Source organism: Siphateles boraxobius, unplaced genomic scaffold (genome assembly GCF_051911475.1).
Source record: "Siphateles boraxobius isolate OS27281-9 unplaced genomic scaffold, OSU_SipBor_1 8, whole genome shotgun sequence".
NCBI lineage: Eukaryota > Metazoa > Chordata > Actinopteri > Cypriniformes > Leuciscidae > Siphateles > Siphateles boraxobius.
The window spans coordinates 32,828,831-32,846,712 of NW_027509208.1; the positions used below are offsets into that span (position 1 = coordinate 32,828,831).

A 17,882-nucleotide genomic window follows, 5' to 3' on the forward strand; every position below is an offset into this window, starting at 1 on the left:
AGTGATGGGAGAAACAAAGCTTTGAACTGATTGCTTCGCAAAATTGTTCAGTTTCCAAGCGTTCGGAACGGAACACGCTGGTCAGAACAGTGAAAATCCCACAAAAAAAAAGACTCAGGCCAAACATTCAAAAAACACCTTTTACAAACCTATTGCAAACGCTTTCTTGAAAGTAAAATCTTTCAAATGCAATTAGCTAAAAATAATCAAGCGAGTCTTGAATGGCAGGTTGACTTTAACAGCACCTTCCACGGTAAAGCCCGAGCTTATGCAAGGTGTTTGGTCGTGATAAAGAAGAAGACCCCCCGTCGGGGAATCGAACCCCGGTCTTCCGCGTGACAGGCGGAGATACTGCCCACTAGACTAACGAGGACTGGTCATCCCAATTGCTTCTCTGGGCGGTACGGTACTGTTGTCTATGCTCAACCGTTGAGACGTCACTTAATACTGGATATGCTTTCCATTAATGGAGTTATTATTATTTAAGCCTTTTATTTTGGCCAAGGAGCTCACCCTGTCCTATGGAGGTATCCACCCGCAATCCAAGGAGATGAAGGGTTTGTTCATTTAGCATCCAGGAAGTTCATAAAAATCTCATGCGAATACTACCACTGGTCTTCGACATACTATCGGATTCAGTGACATCCTCTTGGACAGGGTTTGCGGACATTTGGTGATGGGGCAGATTCTTTTTACATTTGCTCCTTCCTCTAATGGATATGGCTGTATTATTGTTGTTTTTTTTTAAAGAAAATAAGCTGGATGGGAGGAGCCTGCACCAGACATTACCCTTGCTGAGCATGGTTGCATGTGCTTGGGACCACATTGTCCCAACGTCTCATGGGTACAGCTAGAGTTTCTCTTCATTCACGCATAAATCTTTCGCCTTTTACTAAAGATTTCCGTGGAGGGGAACATTTGCGAGTTTCTGATATTTTTGGATGCTCTGCTAACAGCAGAGCTACATGTGTTTGTTCAAGAACAGAGGACGTTTGGCAGCTTGTAACAAAGTACCACAATAGGCTGGGCCACAGATCGAGCGTGGCTAAAAGAATTGGCTGTTTTGTCCAAGACAGCGGTGTGAATGTAAGTTTTACCAAGCACAAAAGGGTAGTGATGGGAGAAACAAAGCTTTGAACTGATTGCTTCGCAAAATTGTTCAGTTTCCAAGCGTTCGGAACGGAACACGCTGGTCAGAACAGTGAAAATCCCACAAAAAAAAAGACTCAGGCCAAACATTCAAAAAACACCTTTTACAAACCTATTGCAAACGCTTTCTTGAAAGTAAAATCTTTCAAATGCAATTAGCTAAAAATAATCAAGCGAGTCTTGAATGGCAGGTTGACTTTAACAGCACCTTCCACGGTAAAGCCCGAGCTTATGCAAGGTGTTTGGTCGTGATAAAGAAGAAGACCCCCCGTCGGGGAATCGAACCCCGGTCTTCCGCGTGACAGGCGGAGATACTGCCCACTAGACTAACGAGGACTGGTCATCCCAATTGCTTCTCTGGGCGGTACGGTACTGTTGTCTATGCTCAACCGTTGAGACGTCACTTAATACTGGATATGCTTTCCATTAATGGAGTTATTATTATTTAAGCCTTTTATTTTGGCCAAGGAGCTCACCCTGTCCTATGGAGGTATCCACCCGCAATCCAAGGAGATGAAGGGTTTGTTCATTTAGCATCCAGGAAGTTCATAAAAATCTCATGCGAATACTACCACTGGTCTTCGACATACTATCGGATTCAGTGACATCCTCTTGGACAGGGTTTGCGGACATTTGGTGATGGGGCAGATTCTTTTTACATTTGCTCCTTCCTCTAATGGATATGGCTGTATTATTGTTGTTTTTTTTTAAAGAAAATAAGCTGGATGGGAGGAGCCTGCACCAGACATTACCCTTGCTGAGCATGGTTGCATGTGCTTGGGACCACATTGTCCCAACGTCTCATGGGTACAGCTAGAGTTTCTCTTCATTCACGCATAAATCTTTCGCCTTTTACTAAAGATTTCCGTGGAGGGGAACATTTGCGAGTTTCTTATATTTTTGGATGCTCTGCTCGCAGCAGAGCTACATGTGTTTGTTCAAGAACAGAGGACGTTTGGCAGCTTGTAACAAAGTACCACAATAGGCTGGGCCAAAGATCGAGCGTGGCTAAAAGAATTGGCTGTTTTGTCCAAGACAGCGGTGTGAATGTAAGTTTTACCAAGCACAAAAGGGTAGTGATGGGAGAAACAAAGCTTTGAACTGATTGCTTGAACTGATTGCTGATTGCCCTGTCCAAAACCTGGACAGGGTTTGCGGACATTTGGTGATGGGGCAGATTCTTTTTACATTTGCTCCTTCCTCTAATGGATATGGCTGTATTATTTATTTTTTTTAAAGAAAATAAGCTGGATGGGAGGAGCCTGCACCAGACATTACCCTTGCTGAGCATGGTTGCATGTGCTTGGGACCACATTGTCCCAACGTCTCATGGGTACAGCTCGAGTTTCTCTTCATTCACGCATAAATCTTTCGCCTTTTACTAAAGATTTCCGTGGAGGGGAACATTTGTGAGTTTCTGATATTTTTGGATGCTCTGCTCACAGCAGAGCTACATGTGTTTGTTCAAGAACAGAGGACGTTTGGCAGCTTGTAACAAAGTACCACAATAGGCTGGGCCACAGATCGAGCGTGGCTAAAAGAATTGGCTGTTTTGTCCAAGACAGCGGTGTGAATGTAAGTTTTAACAAGCACAAAAGGGTAGTGATGGGAGAAACAAAGCTTTGAACCGATTGTTTCGCAACATTATTCACTGTTTCCAAGCGTTCGGAACGCAACACACTGGTCAGAACAGTGAAAATGCAAAAAAAAAAAAAAGACTCAGGCCAAACATTCAAAAAACACCTTTTACAAACCTATTGCAAACGCTTTCTTGAAGACTAATCGAACCCCGGTCTTCCGCGTGACCGGCGGAGATACTGTCCACTATACTAACGAGGACTGGTCATCCCAATTGCTTCTCTGGGCGGTACGGTACTGTTGTCTATGCTCAACCGTTGAGACGTCACTTAATACTGGATATGCTTTCCATTAATGGAGTTATTATTATTTAAGCCTTTTATTTTGGCCAAGGAGCTCACCCTGTCCTATGGAGGTATCCATCCGCAATCTAAGGAGATGAAGGGTTTGTTCATTTAGCATCCAGGAAGTTCATAAAAATCTCATGCGAATACTACCACTGGTCTTCGACATACTATCGGATTCAGTGACATCCTCTTGGACAGGGTTTGCGGACATTTGGTGATGGGGCAGATTCTTTTTACATTTGCTCCTTCCTCTAATGGATATGGCTGTATTATTGTTTTTTTTAAAAAAGAAAATAAGCTGGATGGGAGGAGCCTGCACCAGACATTACCCTTGCATTGTTGCATGTGCTTGGGACCACATTGTCCATACGTCTCATGGGTACAGCTCGAGTTTCTCTTCATTCACGCATAAATCTTTCGCCTTTTACTAAAGATTTCCGTGGAGGGGAACATTTGCGAGTTTCTGATATTTTTGGATGCTCTGCTCACAGCAGAGCTACATGTGTTTGTTCAAGAACAGAGGACGTTTGGCAGCTTGTAACAAAGTACCACAATAGGCTGGGCCAAAGATCGAGCGTGGCTAAAAGAATTGGCTGTTTTGTCCAAGACAGCGGTGTGAATGTAAGTTTTACCAAGCACAAAAGGGTAGTGATGGGAGAAACAAAGCTTTGAGCTGATTGCTTGAACTGATTGCTGATTGCCCTGTCCAAAACCTGGACAGGGTTTGCGGACATTTGGTGATGGGGCAGATTCTTTTTACATTTGCTCCTTCCTCTAATGGATATGGCTGTATTATTTATTTTTTTTAAAGAAAATAAGCTGGATGGGAGGAGCCTGCACCAGACATTACCCTTGCTGAGCATGGTTGCATGTGCTTGGGACCACATTGTCCCAACGTCTCATGGGTACAGCTCGAGTTTCTCTTCATTCACGCATAAATCTTTCGCCTTTTACTAAAGATTTCCGTGGAGGGGAACATTTGCGAGTTTCTGATATTTTTGGATGCTCTGCTCACAGCAGAGCTACATGTGTTTGTTCAAGAACAGAGGACGTTTGGCAGCTTGTAACAAAGTACCACAATAGGCTGGGTCACAGATCGAGCGTGGCTAAAAGAATTGGCTGTTTTGTCCAAGCAAGCGGTGTGAATGTAAGTTTTACCAAGCACAAAAGGGTAGTGATGGGAGAAACAAAGCTTTGAACTGATTGCTTCGCAAAATTGTTCACTGTTTCCAAGCGTTCGGAACGGAACACGCTGGTCAGAACAGTGAAAATCCCACACAAAAAAAAGACTCAGGCCAAACATTCAAAAAACACCTTCCACAAACCTATTGCAAACGCTTTCTTGAAAGTAAAATCTTTCAAATGCAATTAGCTAAAAATAATCAAGCGAGTCTTGAACGGCAGGTTGACTTTAACAGCACCTTCCACGGTAAAGCCCGAGGTTATGCAAGGTGTTTGGTCGTGATAAAGAAGAAGACTCCCCATCGGGGAATCGAACCCCGGTCTTCCACGTGACAGGCGGAGATACTGTCCACTATACTAACGAGGACTGGTCATCACAGTTGCTTCTCTGGGCGGTTTGTTACTGTTGTCTATGCTCAACCGTTGAGACGTCACTTAATACTGGATATGCTTTCCATTAATGGAGTTATTATTATTTAAACCTTTTATTTTGGCCAAAGAGCTCACCCTGTCCTATGGAGGTATCCAAGAATTGTCTTGCTCACAGCAGAGCTACATGTGTTTGTTCAAGAACAGAGGACGTTTGGCAGCTTGTAACAAAGTACCACAATAGGTTGGGCCAGAGATTGAGCGTGGCTAAAAGAATTGGCTGTTTTGAACAAGACTGGAACTGGGTAGTCGTCAAACCATCCACACTTTCCCAGTTCACAACTTCTAGTCTTGTGTCAGCAGTGTGAATGTAAGTTTTACCAAGCACAAAAGGGTAGTGATGGGAGAAACAAAGCTTTGAACCGATTGTTTCGCAACATTATTCACTGTTTCCAAGCGTTCGGAACGCAACACACTGGTCAGAACAGTGAAAATGCAACAAAAAAAAAAGACTCAGGCCAAACATTCAAAAAACACCTTTTACAAACCTATTGCAAACGCTTTCTTGAAAGTAAAATCTTTCAAATGCAATTAGCTAAACATAATCAAGTGAGTCTTGAACGGCAGGTTGACTTTAACAGCGCCTTCCACTGTAAAGCCTGAGCTTATGCAAGGTGTGTTTGGTCGTGATAAAGAAGAAGACTAATCGAACCCCGGTCTTCCGCGTGACAGGCGGAGATACTGTCCACTATACTAACGAGGACTGGTCATCCCAATTGCTCCTCTGGGCGGTACGGTACTGTTGTCTATGCTCAACCGTTGAGACGTCACTTAATACTGGATATGCTTTCCATTAATGGAGTTATTATTATTTAAGCCTTTTATTTTGGCCAAGGAGCTCACCCTGTCCTATGGAGGTATCCATCCGCAATCTAAGGAGATGAAGGGTTTGTTCATTTAGCATCCAGGAAGTTCATAAAAATCTCATGCGAATACTACCACTGGTCTTCGACATACTATCGGATTCAGTGACATCCTCTTGGACAGGGTTTGCGGACATTTGGTGATGGGGCAGATTCTTTTTACATTTGCTCCTTCCTCTAATGGATATGGCTGTATTATTGTTTTTTTTAAAAAAGAAAATAAGCTGGATGGGAGGAGCCTGCACCAGACATTACCCTTGCTGAGCATGGTTGCATGTGCTTGGGACCACATTGTCCCAACGTCTCATGGGTACAGCTCGAGTTTCTCTTCATTCACGCATAAATCTTTTGCCTTTTACTAAAGATTTCCGTGGAGGGGAACATTTGCGAGTTTCTGATATTTTTGGATGCTCTGCTCACAGCAGAGCTACATGTGTTTGTTCAAGAACAGAGGACGTTTGGCAGCTTGTAACAAAGTACCACAATAGGCTGGGCCACAGATCGAGCGTGGCTAAAAGAATTGGCTGTTTTGTCCAAGACAGCGGTGTGAATGTAAGTTTTACCAAGCACAAAAGGGTAGTGATGGGAGAAACAAAGCTTTGAACTGATTGCTTCGCAAAATTGTTCACTGTTTCCAAGCGTTCGGAACGGAACACGCTGGTCAGAACAGTGAAAATCCCACACAAAAAAAGACTCAGGCCAAACATTCAAAAAACACCTTTTACAAACCTATTGCAAACGCTTTCTTGAAAGTAAAATCTTTCAAATGCAATTAGCTAAAAATAATCAAGCGAGTCTTGAATGGCAGGTTGACTTTAACAGCACCTTCCACGGTAAAGCCCGAGCTTATGCAAGGTGTTTGGTCGTGATAAAGAAGAAGACCCCCCGTCGGGGAATCGAACCCCGGTCTTCCGCGTGACAGGCGGAGATACTGCCCACTATACTAACGAGGACTGGTCATCCCAATTGCTTCTCTGGGCGGTACGGTACTGTTGTCTATACTCAACCGTTGAGACGTCACTTAATACTGGATATGCTTTCCATTAATGGAGTTATTATTATTTAAGCCTTTTATTTTGGCCAAGGAGCTCACCCTGTCCTATGGAGGTATCCACCCGCAATCCAAGGAGATGAAGGGTTTGTTCATTTAGCATCCAGGAAGTTCATAAAAATCTCATGCGAATACTACCACTGGTCTTCGACATACTATCGGATTCAGTGACATCCTCTTGGACAGGGTTTGCGGACATTTGGTGATGGGGCAGATTCTTTTTACATTTGCTCCTTCCTCTAATGGATATGGCTGTATTATTGTTTTTTTTTTTAAAGAAAATAAGCTGGATGGGAGGAGCCTGCACCAGACATTACCCTTGCTGAGCATGGTTGCATGTGCTTGGGACCACATTGTCCCAACGTCTCATGGGTACAGCTAGAGTTTCTCTTCATTCACGCATAAATCTTTCGCCTTTTACTAAAGATTTCCGTGGAGGGGAACATTTGCGAGTTTCTTATATTTTTGGATGCTCTGCTCGCAGCAGAGCTACATGTGTTTGTTCAAGAACAGAGGACGTTTGGCAGCTTGTAACAAAGTACCACAATAGGCTGGGCCAAAGATCGAGCGTGGCTAAAAGAATTGGCTGTTTTGTCCAAGACAGCGGTGTGAATGTAAGTTTTACCAAGCACAAAAGGGTAGTGATGGGAGAAACAAAGCTTTGAACTGATTGCTTCGCAAAATTATTCACTGTTTCCAAGCGTTCGGAACGGAACACGCTGGTCAGAACAGTGAAAATCCCACAAAAAAAAAAGACTCAGGCCAAACATTCAAAAAACACCTTTTACAAACCTATTGCAAACGCTTTCTTGAAAGTAAAATCTTTCAAATGCAATTAGCTAAAAATAATCAAGCGAGTCTTGAACGGCAGGTTGACTTTAACAGCACCTTCCACGGTAAAGCCCGAGCTTATGCAAGGTGTTTGGTCGTGATAAAGAAGAAGACTCCCCGTCGGGGAATCGAACCCCGGTCTTCCGCGTGACAGGCGGAGATACTGTCCACTATACTAACGAGGACTGGTCATCACAGTTGCTTCTCTGGGCAGTCTGTTACTGTTGTCTATGCTCAACCGTTGAGACGTCACTTAATACTGGATATGCTTTCCATTAATGGAGTTATTATTATTTAAACCTTTTATTTTGGCCAAAGAGCTCACCCTGTCCTATGGAGGTATCCAAGAATTGTCTTGCTCACAGCAGAGCTACATGTGTTTGTTCAAGAACAGAGGACGTTTGGCAGCTTGTAACAAAGTACCACAATAGGTTGGGCCAGAGATTGAGCGTGGCTAAAAGAATTGGCTGTTTTGTCCAAGACTGGAACTGGGTAGTCGTCAAACCATCCACACTTTCCCAGTTCACAACTTCTAGTCTTGTGTCAGCAGTGTGAATGTAAGTTTTACCAAGCACAAAAGGGTAGTGATGGGAGAAACAAAGCTTTGAACCGATTGTTTCGCAACATTATTCACTGTTTCCAAGCGTTCGGAACGCAACACACTGGTCAGAACAGTGAAAATGCAACAAAAAAAAAAGACTCAGGCCAAACATTCAAAAAACACCTTTTACAAACCTATTGCAAACGCTTTCTTGAAAGTAAAATCTTTCAAATGCAATTAGCTAAACATAATCAAGTGAGTCTTGAACGGCAGGTTGACTTTAACAGCGCCTTCCACTGTAAAGCCTGAGCTTATGCAAGGTGTTTGGTCGTGATAAAGAAGAAGACTAATCGAACCCCGGTCTTCCGCGTGACAGGCGGAGATACTGTCCACTATACTAACGAGGACTGGTCATCCCAATTGCTTCTCTGGGCGGTACGGTACTGTTGTCTATGCTCAACCGTTGAGACGTCACTTAATACTGGATATGCTTTCCATTAATGGAGTTATTATTATTTAAGCCTTTTATTTTGGCCAAGGAGCTCACCCTGTCCTATGGAGGTATCCATCCGCAATCTAAGGAGATGAAGGGTTTGTTCATTTAGCATCCAGGAAGTTCATAAAAATCTCATGCGAATACTACCACTGGTCTTCGACATACTATCGGATTCAGTGACATCCTCTTGGACAGGGTTTGCGGACATTTGGTGATGGGGCAGATTCTTTTTACATTTGCTCCTTCCTCTAATGGATATGGCTGTATTATTGTTTTTTTTAAAAAAGAAAATAAGCTGGATGGGAGGAGCCTGCACCAGACATTACCCTTGCTGAGCATGGTTGCATGTGCTTGGGACCACATTGTCCCAACGTCTCATGGGTACAGCTCGAGTTTCTCTTCATTCACGCATAAATCTTTCGCCTTTTACTAAAGATTTCCGTGGAGGGGAACATTTGCGAGTTTCTTATATTTTTGGATGCTCTGCTCACAGCAGAGCTACATGTGTTTGTTCAAGAACAGAGGACGTTTGGCAGCTTGTAACAAAGTACCACAATAGGCTGGGCCACAGATCGAGCGTGGCTAAAAGAATTGGCTGTTTTGTCCAAGACAGCGGTGTGAATGTAAGTTTTACCAAGCACAAAAGGGTAGTGATGGGAGAAACAAAGCTTTGAACTGATTGCTTCGCAAAATTGTTCACTGTTTCCAAGCGTTCGGAACGGAACACGCTGGTCAGAACAGTGAAAATCCCACAAAAAAAAAGACTCAGGCCAAACATTCAAAAAACACCTTTTACAAACCTATTGCAAACGCTTTCTTGAAAGTAAAATCTTTCAAATGCAATTAGCTAAAAATAATCAAGCGAGTCTTGAACGGCAGGTTGACTTTAACAGCACCTTCCACGGTAAAGCCCGAGCTTATGCAAGGTGTTTGGTCGTGATAAAGAAGAAGACTCCCCGTCGGGGAATCGAACCCCGGTCTTCCGCATGACAGGCGGAGATACTGTCCACTATACTAACGAGGACTGGTCATCACAGTTGCTTCTCTGGGCGGTGTGTTACTGTTGTCTATGCTCAACCGTTGAGACGTCACTTAATACTGGATATGCTTTCCATTAATGGAGTTATTATTATTTAAACATTTTATTTTGGCCAAAGAGCTCACCCTGTCCTATGGAGGTATCCAAGAATTGTCTTGCTCACAGCAGAGCTACATGTGTTTGCTCAAGAACAGAGGACGTTTGGCAGCTTGTAACAAAGTACCACAATAGGTTGGGCCAGAGATTGAGAGTGGCTAAAAGAATTGGCTGTTTTGTCCAAGACTGGAACTGGGTAGTCGTCAAACCATCCACACTTTCCCAGTTCACAACTTCGAGTCTTGTGTCAGCAGTGTGAATGTAAGCACAAAAGGGTAGTGATGGGAGAAACAAAGCTTTGAACCGATTGTTTCGCAACATTATTCACTGTTTCCAAGCGTTCGGAACGCAACACACTGGTCAGAACAGTGAAAATGCAACAAAAAAAAAAGACTCAGGCCAAACATTCAAAAAACACCTTTTACAAACCTATTGCAAACGCTTTCTTGAAAGTAAAATCTTTCAAATGCAATTAGCTAAACATAATCAAGTGAGTCTTGAACGGCAGGTTGACTTTAACAGCGCCTTCCACGGTAAAGCCTGAGCTTATGCAAGGTGTTTGGTCGTGATAAAGAAGAAGACTAATCAAACCCCGGTCTTCCGCGTGACAGGCGGAGATACTGTCCACTATACTAACGAGGACTGGTCATCCCAATAGCTTCTCTGGGCGGTACGGTACTGTTGTCTATGCTCAACCGTTAAGACGTCATTTAATACTGGATATGCTTTCCATTAATGGAGTTATTATTATTTAAGCCTTTTATTTTGGCCAAGGAGCTCACCCTGTCCTATGGAGGTATCCACCCGCAATCCAAGGAGATGAAGGGTTTGTTCATTTAGCATGCAGGAAGTTCATAAAAATCTCATGCGAATACTACCACTGGTCTTCGACATACTATCGGATTCAGTGACATCCTCTTGGACAGGGTTTGCGGACATTTGGTGATGGGGCAGATTCTTTTTACATTTGCTCCTTCCTCTAATGGATATAGCTGTATTATTGTTTTTTTTTTTAAAGAAAATAAGCTGGATGGGAGGAGCCTGCACCAGACATTACCCTTGCTGAGCATGGTTGCATGTGCTTGGAACCACATTGTCCCAACGTCTCATGGGTACAGCTCGAGTTTCTCTTCATTCACGCATAAATCTTTCGCCTTTTACTAAAGATTTCCGTGGAGGGGAACATTTGCAAGGTTCTGATATTTTTGGATGCTCTGCTCACAGCAGAGCTACATGTGTTTGTTCAAGAACAGAGGACGTTTGGCAGCTTGTAACAAAGTACCACAATAGGTTGGGCCACAGATCGAGCGTGGCTAAAATAATTGGCTGTTTTGTCCAAGACAGCGGTGTGAATGTAAGTTTTACCAAGCACAAAAGGGTAGTGATGGGAGAAACAAAGCTTTGAACTGATTGCTTCGCAAAATTGTTCACTGTTTCCAAGCGTTCGGAACGGAACACGCTGGTCAGAACAGTGAAAATCCCACAAAAAAAAAAAAGACTCAGGCCAAACATTCAAAAAAGACCTTTTACAAACCTATTGCAAACGCTTTCTTGAAAGTAAAATCTTTCAAATGCAATTAGCTAAAAATAATCAAGCGAGTCTTGAATGGCAGGTTGACTTTAACAGCACCTTCCACGGTAAAGCCCGAGCTTATGCAAGGTGTTTGGTCGTGATAAAGAATAAGACTAATCGAACCCCGGTCTTCCGCGTGACAGGCGGAGATACTGTCCACTATACTAACGAGGACTGGTCATCCCAATTGCTTCTCTGGGCGGTACGGTACTGTTGTCTATGCCCAACCGTTGAGACGTCACTTAATACTGGATATGCTTTCCATTAATGGAGTTATTATTATTTAAGCCTTTTATTTTGGCCAAGGAGCTCACCCTGTCCTATGGAGGTATCCACCCGCAATCCAAGGAGATGAAGGGTTTGTTCATTTAGCATCCAGGAAGTTCATAAAAATCTCATGCGAATACTACCACTGGTCTTCGACATACTATCGGATTCAGTGACATCCTCTTGGACAGGGTTTGCGGACATTTGGTGATGGGGCAGATTCTTTTTTCATTTGCTCCTTCCTCTAATGGATATGGCTGTATTATTTTTTTTTTTTAAGAAAATAAGCTGGATGGGAGGAGCCTGCACCAGACATTACCCTTGCTGAGCATGGTTGCATGTGCTTGGGACCACATTGTCCCAACGTCTCATGGGTACAGCTCGAGTTTCTCTTCATTCACGCATAAATCTTTCGCCTTTTACTAAAGATTTCCGTGGAGGGGAACATTTGTGAGTTTCTGATATTTTTGGATGCTCTGCTCACAGCAGAGCTACATGTGTTTGTTCAAGAACAGAGGACGTTTGGCAGCTTGTAACAAAGTACCACAATAGGCTGGGCCACAGATCGAGTGTGGCTAAAAGAATTGGCTGTTTTGTCCAAGACAGCTGTGTGAATGTAAGTTTTACCAAGCACAAAAGGGTAGTGATGGGAGAAACAAAGCTTTGAACTGATTGCTTCGCAAAATTATTCACTGTTTCCAAGCGTTCGGAACGGAACACGCTGGTCAGAACAGTGAAAATCCCACAAAAAAAAAAAAGACTCAGGCCAAACATTCAAAAAACACCTTTTACAAACCTATTGCAAACGCTTTCTTGAAAGTAAAATCTTTCAAATGCAATTAGCTAAAAATAATCAAGCGAGTCTTGAACGGCAGGTTGACTTTAACAGCACCTTCCACGGTAAAGCCCGAGCTTATGCAAGGTGTTTGGTCGTGATAAAGAAGAAGACACCCTGTCGGGGAATCGAACCCCGGTCTTCCGCGTGACAGGCGGAGATACTGTCCACTATACTAACGAGGACTGGTCATCACAGTTGCTTCTCTGGGCGGTGTCTTACTGTTGTCTATGCTCAACCGTTGAGACGTCACTTAATACTGGATATGCTTTCCATTAATGGAGTTATTATTATTTAAACCTTTTATTTTGGCCAAAGAGCTCACCCTGTCCTATGGAGGTATCCAAGAATTGTCTTGCTCACAGCAGAGCTACATTGTTTGTTCAAGAACAGAGGACGTTTGGCAGCTTGTAACAAAGTACCACAATAGGTTGGGCCAGAGATTGAGCGTGGCTAAAAGAATTGGCTGTTTTGTCCAAGACTGGAACTGGGTAGTCGTCAAACCATCCACACTTTCCCAGTTCACAACTTCGAGTCTTGTGTCAGCAGTGTGAATGTAAGTTTTACCAAGCACAAAAGGGTAGTGATGGGAGAAACAAAGCTTTGAACCGATTGTTTCGCAACATTATTCACTGTTTCCAATCGTTCGGAACGCAACACACTGGTCAGAACAGTGAAAATGCAACAAAAAAAAAAGACTCAGGCCAAACATTCAAAAAACACCTTTTACAAACCTATTGCAAACGCTTTCTTGAAAGTAAAATCTTTCAAATGCAATTAGCTGAACATAATCAAGTGAGTCTTGAACGGCAGGTTGACTTTAACAGCGCCTTCCACGGTAAAGCCTGAGCTTATGCAAGGTGTTTGGTCGTGATAAAGAAGAAGACTAATCGAACCCCGGTCTTCCGCGTGACAGGCGGAGATACTGTCCACTATACTAACGAGGACTGGTCATCCCAATTGCTCCTCTGGGCGGTACGGTACTGTTGTCTATGCTCAACCGTTGAGACGTCACTTAATACTGGATATGCTTTCCATTAATGGAGTTATTATTATTTAAGCCTTTTATTTTGGCCAAGGAGCTCACCCTGTCCTATGGAGGTATCCACCCGCAATCCAAGGAGATGAAGGGTTTGTTCATTTAGCATCCAGGAAGTTCATAAAAATCTCATGCGAATACTACCACTGGTCTTTGACATACTATCGGATTCAGTGACATCCTCTTGGACAGGGTTTGCGGACATTTGGTGATGGGGCAGATTCTTTTTACATTTGCTCCTTCCTCTAATGGATATGGCTGTATTATTCTTTTTTTTTAAAAGAAAATAAGCTGGATGGGAGGAGCCTGCACCAGACATTACCCTTGCTGAGCATGGTTGCATGTGCTTGGGACCACATTGTCCCAACGTCTCATGGGTACAGCTCGAGTTTCTCTTCATTCACGCATAAATCTTTCGCCTTTTACTAAAGATTTCCGTGGAGGGGAACATTTGCGAGTTTCTGATGTTTTTGGATGCTCTGCTCACAGCAGAGCTACATGTGTTTGTTCAAGAACAGAGGACGTTTGGCAGCTTGTAACAAAGTACCACAATAGGCTGGGCCACAGATCGAGCGTGGCTAAAAGAATTTGCTGTTTTGTCCAAGACAGCGGTGTGAATGTAAGTTTTACCAAGCACAAAAGGGTAGTGATGGGAGAAACAAAGCTTTGAACTGATTGCTTCGCAAAATTGTTCACTGTTTCCAAGCGTTCGGAACGGAACACGCTGGTCAGAACAGTGAAAATCCCACGAAAAAAAAAAGACTCAGGCCAAACATTCAAAAAACACCTTTTACAAACCTATTGCAAACGCTTTCTTGAAAGTAAAATCTTTCAAATGCAATTAGCTAAACATTATCACGCGAGTCTTGAACGGCAGGTTGACTTTAACAGCACCTTCCACGGTAAAGCCCGAGCTTATGCAAGGTGTTTGGTCGTGATAAAGAAGAAGACTCCCCGTCGGGGAATCGAACGTCTTCCGCGTGACAGACGGAGATACTGTCCACTATACTAACGAGGACTGGTCATCACAGTTGCTTCTCTGGGCGGTGTGCTACTGTTGTCTATGCTCAACAGTAGCACACCGCCACTTAATACTGGATATGCTTTCCATTAATGGAGTTATTATTATTTAAACCTTTTATTTTGGCCAAGGAGCTCACCCTGTCCTATGGAGGTATCCAAGAATTGTCTTGCTCACAGCAGAGCTACATGTGTTTGTTCAAGAACAGAGGACGTTTGGCACCTCGTAACAAAGTACCACATTAGGTTGGGCCAGAGATTGAGCGTGGCTAAAAGAATTGGCTGTTTTGTCCAAGACTGGAACTGGGTAGACGTCAAACCATCCACACTTTCCCAGTTCACAACTTCGAGTCTTGTGTCAGCAGTGTGAATGTAAGTTTTACCAAGCACAAAAGGGTAGTGATGGGAGAAAAAAAGCTTTGAACCGATTGTTTCGCAACATTATTCACTGTTTCCAAGCGCTCGGAACGCAACACACTGGTCAGAACAGTGAAAATGCAACAAAAAAAAAGACTCAGGCCAAACATTCAAAAAACACCTTTTACAAACCTATTGCAAACGCTTTCTTGAAAGTAAAATCTTTCAAATGCAATTAGCTAAACATAATCAAGTGAGTCTTGAACGGCAGGTTGACTTTAACAGCGCCTTCCACGGTAAAGCCTGAGCTTATGCAAGTTGTTTGGTCGTGATAAAGAAGAAGACTAATCGAACCCCGGTCTTCCGCGTGACAGGCGGAAATACTGTCCACTATACTAACGAGGACTGGTCATCCCAATTGCTTCTCTGGGCGGTACGGTACTGTTGTCTATGCTCAACCGTTGAGACGTCACTTAATACTGGATATGCTTTCCATTAATGGAGTTATTATTATTTAAGCCTTTTATTTTGGCCAAGGAGCTCACCCTGTCCTATGGAGGTATCCACCCGCAATCCAAGGAGATGAAGGGTTTGTTCATTTAGCATCCAGGAAGTTCATAAAAATCTCATGCGAATACTACCACTGGTCTTCGACATACTATCGGATTCAGGGAAATCCTCTTGGACAGGGTTTGCGGACATTTGGTGATGGGGCAGATTCTATTTACATTTGCTCCTTCCTCTAATGGATATGGCTGTATTATTGTTTTTTTTAAAAAGAAAATAAGCTGGATGGGAGGAGCCTGCGCCAGACATTACCCTTGCTGAGCATGGTTGCATGTGCTTGGGACCACATTGTCCCAACGTCTCATGGGTACAGCTCGAGTTTCTCTTCATTCACGCATAAATCTTTCGCCTTTTACTAAAGATTTCCGTGGAGGGGAACATTTGCGAGTTTCTGATATTTTTGGATGCTCTGCTCACAGCAGAGCTACATTAGTTTGTTCAAGAACAGAGGACGTTTGGCAGCTTGTAACAAAGTACCACAATAGGCTGGGCCAGAGATCGAGTGTGGCTAAAAGAATTGGCTGGTTTGTCCAAGACTGAAACTGGGTAGTCGTCAAACCATCCACACATTCTCAGTTCACAACTTCGAGTCTTGTGTCAGCAGTGTGAATGTAAGTTTTACCAATCACAAAAGGGTAGTGATGGGAGAAACAAAGCTTTGAACCGATTGTTTTGCAACATTATTCACTGTTTCCAAGCGTTCGGAACGCAACACGCTGGTCAGAACAGTGAAAATGCCAAAAAAAAAAAAAAGACTCAGGCCAAACATTCAAAAAACACCTTTTGCAAACCTATTGCAAACGCTTTCTTGAAAGTAAAATCTTTCAAATGCAATTAGCTTAACATAATCAAGTGAGTCTTGAATGGCAGGTTGACTTTAACAGCACCTTCCACGGTAAAGCCCGAGCTTATGCAAGGTGTTTGGTCGTGATAAAGAAGAAGACTAATCGAACCCCGGTCTTCCGCGTGACAGGCGGAGATACTGTCCACTATACTAACGAGGACTGTTCATCACAGTTGCTTCTCTGGGAGGTACGGTACTGTTGTCTATGCTCAACCGTTGAGACGTCACTTAATACTGGATATGCTTTCCATTAATGGAGTTATTATTATTTAAGCCTTTTATTTTGGCCAAGGAAATCACCCTGTCCTATGGAGGTATCCACCCGCAATCCAAGGAGATGAAGGGTTTGTTCATTTAGCAACCAAGAAGTTCATAAAAATCTCATGCGAATACTACCACTGGTCTTCGACATACTATCGGATTCAGTGACATCCTCTTGGACAGGGTTTGCGGACATTTGGTGATGGGGCAGATTCTTTTTACATTTGCTACTTCCTCTAATGGGTATGGCTGTATTATTGTTTTTTTTTAAAGAAAATAAGCTGGATGGGAGGAGCCTGCACCAGACATTACCCTTGCTGAGCATGGTTGCATGTGCTTGTGACCACATTGTCCCAACATATCATGGGTACAGCTCGAGTTTCTCTTCATTCACTCAGAAATCTTTCGCCTTTTACTAAAGATTTCCGTGGAGAGGAACATTTGCGAGTTTCTGATATTTTTGGATGCTCTGCTCACAGCAGAGCTACACGTGTTTGTTCAAGAACAGAGGATGTTGGCAGCTTGTGACAAAGTACCACAATAGGCTGGGCCAAAGATCGAGTGTGGCTAAAAGAATTGGCTGTTTTGTCCAAGACTGAAACTGGGTAGTCGTCAAACCATCCACACATTCTCAGTTCACAACTTCGAGTCTTGTGTCAGCAGTGTGAATGTAAGTTTTACCAATCACAAAAGGGTAGTGATGGGAGAAACAAAGCTTTGAACCGATTGTTTTGCAACATTATTCACTGTTTCCAAGCGTTCGGAACGCAACACGCTGGTCAGAACAGTGAAAATGCCAAAAAAAAAAAAGACTCAGGCCAAACATTCAAAAAACACCTTTTACAAACCTATTGCAAACGCTTTCTTGAAAGTAAAATCTTTCAAATGCACTTAGCTAAACATAATCAAGTGAGTCTTGAACGGCAGGTTGACTTTAAAAGCGCCTTCCACGGTAAAGCCTGAGCTTATGCAAGGTGTTTGGTCGTGATAAAGAAGAATACTCCCCGTCGGGGAATCGAACCCCTGTCTTCCGCGTGACAGTCAGAGATACTGTCCACTATAATAACGAGGACTGGTCATCACAGTTGCTTCTCTGGGCGGTACGGTACTGTTGTCTATGCTCAACCGTTGAGACGTCACTTAATACTGGATATGCTTTCCATTAATGGAGTTATTATTATTTAAGCCTTTTATTTTGGCCAAGGAGCTCACCCTGTCCTATGGAGGTATCCACCCGCAATCCAAGGAGATGAAGGGTTTGTTCATTTAGCATCCAGGAAGTTCATAAAAATCTCATGCGAATACTACCACTGGTCTTCGACATACTATCGGATTCAGTGACATCCTCTTGGACAGGGTTTGCGGACATTTGGTGATGGGCAGATTCTTTTTACATTTGCTCCTTCCTCTAATGGATATGGCTGTATTATTTTTTTTTTTTAAGAAAATAAGCTGGATGGGAGGAGCCTGCACCAGACATTACCCTTGCTGAGCATGGTTGCATGTGCTTGGGACCA

General features: G+C 43.2%; 16 non-coding genes across 16 annotated transcripts; 13 read left to right on the plus strand and 3 right to left on the minus strand.

Annotated features, from left to right (window-relative positions):
* Positions 1-848: 848 nt before the first annotated feature.
* On the plus strand, positions 849-963 carry LOC143730337 (U5 spliceosomal RNA). Its single transcript, XR_013200543.1, has one exon. It is a non-coding gene; the product is annotated as a U5 spliceosomal RNA (small nuclear RNA).
* A 997-nt stretch (positions 964-1,960) lies between these two features.
* LOC143730358 (U5 spliceosomal RNA) lies at positions 1,961-2,075 on the plus strand. Its single transcript, XR_013200562.1, has one exon. It is a non-coding gene; the product is annotated as a U5 spliceosomal RNA (small nuclear RNA).
* Positions 2,076-2,485: 410 nt separating this feature from the next.
* On the plus strand, positions 2,486-2,601 carry LOC143730084 (U5 spliceosomal RNA). Its single transcript, XR_013200314.1, has one exon. It is a non-coding gene; the product is annotated as a U5 spliceosomal RNA (small nuclear RNA).
* Positions 2,602-3,457: 856 nt separating this feature from the next.
* Positions 3,458-3,572, plus strand: LOC143730139 (U5 spliceosomal RNA). The gene has a single exon (XR_013200364.1). It is a non-coding gene; the product is annotated as a U5 spliceosomal RNA (small nuclear RNA).
* A 411-nt stretch (positions 3,573-3,983) lies between these two features.
* On the plus strand, positions 3,984-4,098 carry LOC143730140 (U5 spliceosomal RNA). Its single transcript, XR_013200365.1, has one exon. It is a non-coding gene; the product is annotated as a U5 spliceosomal RNA (small nuclear RNA).
* A 453-nt stretch (positions 4,099-4,551) lies between these two features.
* trnad-guc (transfer RNA aspartic acid (anticodon GUC)) lies at positions 4,552-4,623 on the minus strand. Its single transcript has one exon. It is a non-coding gene; the product is annotated as a tRNA-Asp (tRNA).
* Positions 4,624-5,862: 1,239 nt separating this feature from the next.
* Positions 5,863-5,977, plus strand: LOC143730245 (U5 spliceosomal RNA). The gene has a single exon (XR_013200460.1). It is a non-coding gene; the product is annotated as a U5 spliceosomal RNA (small nuclear RNA).
* A 998-nt stretch (positions 5,978-6,975) lies between these two features.
* On the plus strand, positions 6,976-7,090 carry LOC143730359 (U5 spliceosomal RNA). Its single transcript, XR_013200563.1, has one exon. It is a non-coding gene; the product is annotated as a U5 spliceosomal RNA (small nuclear RNA).
* Positions 7,091-7,543: 453 nt separating this feature from the next.
* trnad-guc (transfer RNA aspartic acid (anticodon GUC)) lies at positions 7,544-7,615 on the minus strand. The gene has a single exon. It is a non-coding gene; the product is annotated as a tRNA-Asp (tRNA).
* Positions 7,616-8,852: 1,237 nt separating this feature from the next.
* Positions 8,853-8,967, plus strand: LOC143730072 (U5 spliceosomal RNA). Its single transcript, XR_013200303.1, has one exon. It is a non-coding gene; the product is annotated as a U5 spliceosomal RNA (small nuclear RNA).
* A 452-nt stretch (positions 8,968-9,419) lies between these two features.
* Positions 9,420-9,491, minus strand: trnad-guc (transfer RNA aspartic acid (anticodon GUC)). Its single transcript has one exon. It is a non-coding gene; the product is annotated as a tRNA-Asp (tRNA).
* Positions 9,492-10,718: 1,227 nt separating this feature from the next.
* On the plus strand, positions 10,719-10,833 carry LOC143730373 (U5 spliceosomal RNA). The gene has a single exon (XR_013200576.1). It is a non-coding gene; the product is annotated as a U5 spliceosomal RNA (small nuclear RNA).
* A 986-nt stretch (positions 10,834-11,819) lies between these two features.
* LOC143730085 (U5 spliceosomal RNA) lies at positions 11,820-11,935 on the plus strand. The gene has a single exon (XR_013200315.1). It is a non-coding gene; the product is annotated as a U5 spliceosomal RNA (small nuclear RNA).
* Positions 11,936-13,697: 1,762 nt separating this feature from the next.
* LOC143730300 (U5 spliceosomal RNA) lies at positions 13,698-13,812 on the plus strand. Its single transcript, XR_013200509.1, has one exon. It is a non-coding gene; the product is annotated as a U5 spliceosomal RNA (small nuclear RNA).
* Positions 13,813-15,571: 1,759 nt separating this feature from the next.
* LOC143730141 (U5 spliceosomal RNA) lies at positions 15,572-15,686 on the plus strand. The gene has a single exon (XR_013200366.1). It is a non-coding gene; the product is annotated as a U5 spliceosomal RNA (small nuclear RNA).
* Positions 15,687-16,736: 1,050 nt separating this feature from the next.
* Positions 16,737-16,851, plus strand: LOC143730348 (U5 spliceosomal RNA). Its single transcript, XR_013200553.1, has one exon. It is a non-coding gene; the product is annotated as a U5 spliceosomal RNA (small nuclear RNA).
* Positions 16,852-17,882: the final 1,031 nt, after the last annotated feature.